Source organism: Babylonia areolata, chromosome 6 (genome assembly GCF_041734735.1).
Source record: "Babylonia areolata isolate BAREFJ2019XMU chromosome 6, ASM4173473v1, whole genome shotgun sequence".
Taxonomy (NCBI): Eukaryota; Metazoa; Mollusca; class Gastropoda; order Neogastropoda; family Buccinidae; genus Babylonia; species Babylonia areolata.
In genome coordinates this window covers 3,196,293-3,203,985 of record NC_134881.1, presented here as the reverse complement: position 1 = coordinate 3,203,985, position 7,693 = coordinate 3,196,293, and positions in this window count along the sequence as shown.

Genomic DNA, 7,693 nt, shown 5'->3' with positions numbered 1-7,693 from the left:
ACCGTCAGACACGCAGTTCCCAGACTCTACTGACAGCTGGGAGGGACAGGGGGACGGGGGGGGGGATGGGGGCGGGGGAGCAGGGGCGAGAGGGTGGATAAGGGGGTGGGGGGGGTGGACGAACGACCCATCAGCATCAGCAGCTTTCCGACCCTCTGATCAAAAGACTGGGGGGGAGGGATGGCTTGTTCAAGAACGCGTAACTCTTGCTGCACGCATACTTTCCTGCGACGGCAGTTAACTTTTCCTGACGTGGGCGCCATTTTGGTCTGCCTCGTCCGCGTCAACGAAGCATACTGTCTCGTCTTCCCCTCTCCCTCCTCTGTCTCCCCCTCTCCCTCCTCTGTCTCCCTGTCTCGCCGCATCTCCGAACTGCTTTGTACCTTCACCCACCCCCACCCTCCCCCTTTTTGTTTCTCTATGTCCTGACTTTGAGAAAACCACCTTTTATGTGCAGGTGTCATGGCAAAAGAGTCGTCGGGTCAGCTTTGTCCCAGGAATTTTTGTTGTTGTTGGGGTCATTTTTGACTCACAAACAATGTGAGTCTATGTTTTAACCCGGTGTTCGGTTGTCTGTGTGTGTGTGTGTGTGTGTGTGTCTGTGTGTCCGTGGTAAATTTTAACATTGCCATTTTTGTTTCTTTCTTTTCGTTTCGCTTTTGTTTTTTGTTTTGATTGTTGTTGTTATTGTTCGCTGCTGTTGGTGATGGTGTTGGTGTTGTTGTTGCTGCTGCTGTTGGTGTTGTTGTTTTTGCTGCTGCTGCTGTTGGTATTGTTGTTGTTGGTGGTGGTGGTGGTGGTGGTGCTCCTTTAGCTTCTTCCGTTCTGCCCTTGTAAAAGCATGTTCTTTGCCTAATACACTGACTACAGACCTAAACATACAAGCTCATATTGTGTTAGTTGGTTAGTTGGATAGTCGACTGGTTGAATAGTTGTTTGATTGGTTATGTTGGTTGGTTAGTTGGTTGGGTTGGTTAGTTTTTATTTGTTAGTTCGTTATTATTTGGTTAGATGGTTTGTCGGTTAGTCAACCAGTTCGGTTTCTTGTGTTTGTTTTATTTTGTTATGTTTTCGTCACTTAATCACGTAGTCACTTGATTGATTGGTTGGTTGGTTGGTTGGTTGGTGGTTGGTGGGTTAGTTAACCAGCTAGTTTCCAGGAACTAGCTGCTATTTCTAGCTAGTTGTGTATATGTGCTTACCTATCTATTTCTGCTCTTTTTGTTTTTCTTCTATACATCTTCCTCGTCTTCTATCGGCGAATTCAAAGCCAGGCATCACTCTCATGCTGGCCCTGTGGAGAACACATCTCCCTCGGGATAAGGAGGAGAACAAGAGGAGAAGGAGGAGAACAAGAGGAGAAGGAGGAGAACAAGAAGAGCAGGAGGAGAACAAGAAGAGAAGGAGGAGAACGAGAGGAGAAGGAGGAGAACGAGAGGAGAAGGAGAAGAACAAGAAGAGAAGGAGAAAAAGAAGAGGAGGAGAACAAGAAGAGAAGGAGGAGAACGAGAGGAGAAGGAGGAGAACAAGAGAAGGAGGAGAGGAGGAGGAGAACAAGAGGAGAAGGAGGAGAACAAGGAGAGGAGGAGGAGAACAAGAGGAGAAGGAGGAGAACAAGAAGAACAAGAAGAGAAGGAGGAGAACAAGAAGAGAAGGAGGAGAACAAGAAGAGGAGGAGAACAAGAGGAACATTAAAAGGAAATAAAGACAACAGCTGCTGCTCAGAGCCACATTTCACGTCCAGAAATGAAGGTCAAGTTTAAAGTCCCATAGACTTTTACGGCCATCAGGGCTGTGAATCCATATCCACCGTGTCTAGGACTTAGCATAGGAAGGCGGGGCCCGATCCTCTCCTTCTGCCGTTTTAACCTTCCCCAGCGGAAACCAGGTACCTAGGCGAAGAAAATCGGGATAAAGCGCCTTTCCTGAGGACACAACATCATGCCGAAACAGAGGATGGAACCTGGTCTTGTGAACACTGAAATCACAAGTCCGACGTCTGACTGATCGTGCCACGGCTCCGCCACTTTTCACGTGGGGGGGTACTTTTTCAGTGCATCACCGACGGTGAATTTGATGTTGGACAGGTATGATGATGATCCACTTGGGAACAGCGGTAAGCAGAGAGAAGGGGGCGGGGCGCAGGGAACGGGGAAGGGTGGGGGGCTGAGAACTGTGCACGTGCAGAATGAAGGAAGGCGTACCGCTCGCAACAAAAGCTGTGGATTGGAACTCGGTCGAAGAACATTTCGTCCACCATCGAATTTTCGCAACATGTAGGTACACCATTTTATTCCTACCCTGTTTCTGCTCTTCTGTCAAGTGGTGAGGTACCCAACGGGCATAACTCTTCTTTACATGGAGGTGTTTATGAAGGATGCTCCCTAATGAAATCTTCATCTTCCTTCATTTCATCAATGGTGACATGAGGGTTATCTGTGATCACAGACCTCACCTGGGCCATTTTTTGGTCGGTAACCACTCTTACAAGTCGGCCACAATGGTCATCATCTTTCATGATAGGTCCTCCACGTCGAAAGTGCATGTTCCACCTAAAGACTGTGGTCTGTGATGGAGCTTGCTTCCCGAAACAATCCAACAAACTTTGGAAGCATTGCTGATAGCTACATTTCCCTGGCGAAAGTCGTACAGCAGCATAACTCGAAAATCCCGGTGACTCAGCTCAATTTCAGCCCCAGGGGGACCGTCACCCTTACCTGACATTTTACCTTTCTGAACACAAACGGTTTTACGTAGCAGAATGAAATTTGACGCTACTGTATATTATGACGTAATAATGATTATTGTGACGTCAATAGTTCTTCCCTATTCCATCACTTACTGAAGGGCCCTCGTATTAATATTCATCAATCCATGATTTGTAATGTGCGTGCTGTATTGATTTAATGTTCTTTCTTTTAATAAATTTGTTTCCCTTTCGGGGGCTTTGGAGGACTTGATGAAAAAATAAAATGAAAAAAAAACACACCCAAAAAACAAGAAGAAGACCACATTGTCCTGCTTACTCTATCACAGTCAAGAAAACAAACGTTATTCAGTTCAGTTCAGTTCAATAAACAAGACGTTTCGTCGCCAGGAAGAGACCATAGTGCGAGAGGATAGCGTGTCTGGTCCGGCCTTTCGACCTGTGGGGGCCATGATTCAGTGTGTCGGTCTGTCTGCCAGCCGGCCTGCCTGCCTGCCTGTCCATGTCTCCTCTGGGCCCCCACCCACCACCCCTCTACCCCCTCCTCTCCTACCCCCTGTCAACTCACACTGGGCTGTGCGGGGTGTGCACTCAGGCAGATACAGACAGACGACACGGCTGTGCATAGAGTCGTGTGGATGAGGTGGAGGGGGTTGGGGGGGTGGGCTGGGGGGGGAGAGGAACTTGCGCTTGTTGTGGAAGGAGGATGGGGGGGGGGGGGGGGAGTGGGCAAGGGAGGCAATGGGGAACGAAGGGGTGTTGGGTTGGGTGGGGGTAGGGGGTGGGGGCGGTAAGCATTTACAAGAGTTGTGGCTACGTCGTTAGATCACGCGCGTGCGTGCGCATGCACACACACCCGTGCACACGCACAAACACAAGCGCGCGCGCGTGTGCGTGCACAGAGAGAGAGACAACACAACACAACAACAATGATAACTCAGTAAGAAATCTAACACAAAGTATACAGAAAGAGAAGGGGAAAGAGGGAGAGAGGAACGGGTTTTCCAGATGGTTTCAAATGCTGTACAATTTTACAATCACAACGAAAGTACTTCTGGACAGAAAAAAATAGGTTCTCGTTAATGTCTGTTGTTTTATACGACCAAATGAACAAAAACGATATAAAACAAAGACTGTAGATTGGTTTAGGACATAAACGAGCTTTAAAGAGATTAACAAATAGTAAAGAGTGTTAACTCTCTCCATTCACAAGGTACACATCTGTATATATATATATATATATATATATATATATATATATATATATATATATATATATATATATATATATATATATGTGTGTGTGTGTGTGTGTGTGTGTGTGTGGTGTATATAGATAGACAGATAGATAGATAAATAAATAGATACATAGACACATATATATCGGGAGGGAGTGTGTGTGTGTGTGCGCGTGTGTGTCTCTGTATGTATGTGTGCACGTACACAAGTTTTTGTGCACTCTCTCTCTCTCTCTCTCTCTCTCTCTCTCTCTCTTCTCTCTCTCTCTCTTATTTTTTTTTCTTTTTTTTTTACCAACACAGACAATATCAATGGCTACTAATGCGGGGCGGAGTGAGGAATTCACAGACAATATCCAGTTTAGCGCATCAAATTTTATGATCCATTGATGCAGGATCTCTGCAAGGCTCCGTGGCCGGAAGTCATGCGACGCATGCGCCGGTGGGTGTTCTTCTTCTTCTTCTTTCCGTTACAGACCAACATCGACTTGCTGATGATTCTGTCGTGGTTGATGCATGCTCGGTATTTTCGTGTCTCCATAACCCACCGAACACTGACATGGATTACAGGATCTTTAACGTGCGTATTTGATTTTCTGCTTGCGTATACACACGAAGGGGGTTCAGGCACTAGCAGGTCTGCACATATGTTGACCTGGGAGATCGGAAAAATCTCCACCCTTTACCCACCAGGCGCCGTTACCGAGATTCGAACCCGGGACCATCAGATTGAAAGTCCAACGCTTTAACCACTCGGCTATTGCGCCCGTCAATTTGTTCCAGAAAACAATGATGGGGAGGTTTGAACTGAAGTGTCACGGACTGGTAGACTTCAACCAACAGCAGGTTCATTGGAGTGGAAAATCTGGGGGGCGGGGGCATGGGGGGGATACAAGACCCATTAAGAAACTACACGCGTTCGAACACGAACACAAACACAAACACAAACATACATGCACACGCACAGAAACAGACAGAGGAACAGGATGAGAGAGACAGACAAACAGACAGACAGACAGACAGAGCCAGAGACAGACAGAAAGTCAGAAAGAGAGGCAAACAAACAGACAATACCTGAATAAATAATGCAACTGAAAAAGCTCGCATTCCAATCAAATAATACATAGCCCGTGCCATGTGAAAGATGTGACCTGACTGACACATGATAAATCAACGGGACAGTGACAAACACACAGTTTACCATATCTAGCTAAAGATACAGCCTTGTATTTCATGTCACTTTTGGCTCTTGTGTCGTTATTGTCACTGTTGTCGTCATTGTCATCGCCGCAGTCATCGTTGATCTTCTACTTCTTCTTCTTTTCCTCCTCCTCCTCCTCCTCATTCTTCTTCTTCTTCTTCTTCTTCTTCTTCTTCTTCTTCTTCTTCTTCTTCTTCTTTTCCGTTTTCTTCTTCTTCTTCTTCGTCTTCTTCTTTTTTTTCTCCTTCTTCTCCTTCTCCTTCTTCTTCTTCTTTTCCGTTTTCTTCTTGTTCTTCTTTTCCGTTTTCTTCTTCTTCTTCTTCTTCTTCTTCTTCTTCTTCTTCTTTTCCTCCTCCTCCTCATTCTTCTTCTTCTTCTTCTTCTTCTTCTTCTTCTTCTTCTTCTTCTTCTTCTTCTTCTTCTTCTTCTTCTTCTTCTTTTCCGTCTTCTTCTTCTTCTTCTCTATCTTCTTCTTCTTCTTCTTCTTCTTCATCATCTTCTTCTTCTTTTCCGTCTTCTTCTTCTTCTTCTCTATCTTCTTCTTCTTCTTCTTCTTCTTCTTCTTCTTCTTCTTCTTCTTCTTCTTCTTCTTCTTCTCCATCTTCTTCTTTTTTTCCTTCTTCTTCTCCATCTCCTTCTCCATCTTCTTCTTCTTCTTCTCCATCTTCTTCTTCTTCTTCTTCTTCTTTTTTTTTTTTTTTTCCTTCTTCTTCTCCTTCTTCTTCTTCTTCTTCTTTTCTGTTTCAACCGGAATGCATAATTTACATACAGTTTCAATAACAAACATGCAAATATAAAACTACATGGTACAATGCTGATCGTCACAATCATTAGAAATATTCTTTTATAGGCAAAAATGAGAAGATGATCACAAACAACAACCTTTTAGGCTTATGTCTCCTGACCCTTGACAAGTTTGCGTCTTCTAGTTTTAACTCACTCAGTACGGCTAGTCCTCTCTTCTCCTCTACACAGACCCCTCGGATGTCCAGTGGGTGTCTGAATGACCCAACCTTTAGCTTCCGTCGTCAGAATTGTGGTATTCTTTGTCAACATTCACCTCTTCAGTATAAGAGCATTCCGCTTGCAATATTTTGATGATGGTAATTGGGGTGAAACGCTGTTAACGTCGTCTCTTTCGCCGTTCGTATGGAGAGAGTTAATTATTTTCCTTTTCTTTTTTTTCTTTTTCTTAAAAAAAAAAAAAAAAATTCATTCTTATTCGTTCGCTTGACACATCTGTGTTCTTTGTCCATGTACTCACTCAGATATATTGTTCTATCGGCACGTTCTGTGTGCACGCTAGGATCATCACTGTAAAAAGAACTCTATCCATTCACCCGCAAAAAAAAACAAAAAAAACAGTGCCCATAGGGAAGTAAGAGTCCAGTAAGTACCTTGTACTGTCCAGTACGGGTTTTTTTTTTTGTTTTTTTTTTGTTTGTTTTTTTAGTTTTCTGGGGTGGGGGGAGAAAGAGAGGGGGAGGAGGAGGATAGAAAGAGGAATCAAATGAGAGAGGGATAAAAAAGAGAGATGGCAGAGGGAGAAAGAGGGACGGAGGGAGAGAGAAAGACTCAAGACTCGAGACTCAACAACCGTATCACTCATGGAAACGATTGTAGGCATCGTCGTGTCTTCCAATATGTCCCAGGGGCAAGAAGAAGAATAATAATAAGAAGAAGATGATGATGATGATGATGATGATAAATGAAAGTATGAATGAAAGAATGAAAACAACAACAGACAGACAGAGACAGAGAGAATCAGAATCACAAACACAAGCAGAGGCAGAATCAAACTATCCATAACGGCCGAAGGTAAGATGTGATCGTCTGTTCTGTAAATGAGGTGAAAGTAAATTAGCAGACAGACCTGAGAATGTGAATGTCGAACTGGAAAACACAAACAACAAATAATCAACAGTAATCAAAAGCTAACAATTTATCTTTTTTTCAAAAGATTTATATTACATAAAAGAAGAAACATTCTTGATAACATGTTCATTTCTAGCAGCCAGAAGTAATAATAATGATAATACTAATGGATACTTATATAGCACACTATCCAGAAATCTGCTCTAGGTGCTTTACAAAAACGCTTTTAAAAACATAAAACATAAAATCTATGTTACATACACACACCAAAATGTGACCACACACACACACACACACACACACACACACACACACACACACACACACACACACACACACACACACGCACGCACGCACGCACGCACGCACACACACACTGCATACATACATTTTAACATACATGTGTATCTAACAGCTACCCTAACACATACGCACACACAGGCAGGCACAAACTTAATAATAAGTCTGACGAGGTTAGGATTGTGCTCTTTTTTCCCCTTTCATTTATTTTAACCTATACTTGGCTTGTATAAACTGAAATCTGAGGTCAGCAAGAGCAGTATGACAGAGTGCAAAATGAGCTCCAGTGTCTCTGGTTTTTCATTACACATGCGTTGCTCCCTTTATCCTTGAAACTGTCTAAGGTTATAAATATCTGTGAAATTCCAAATT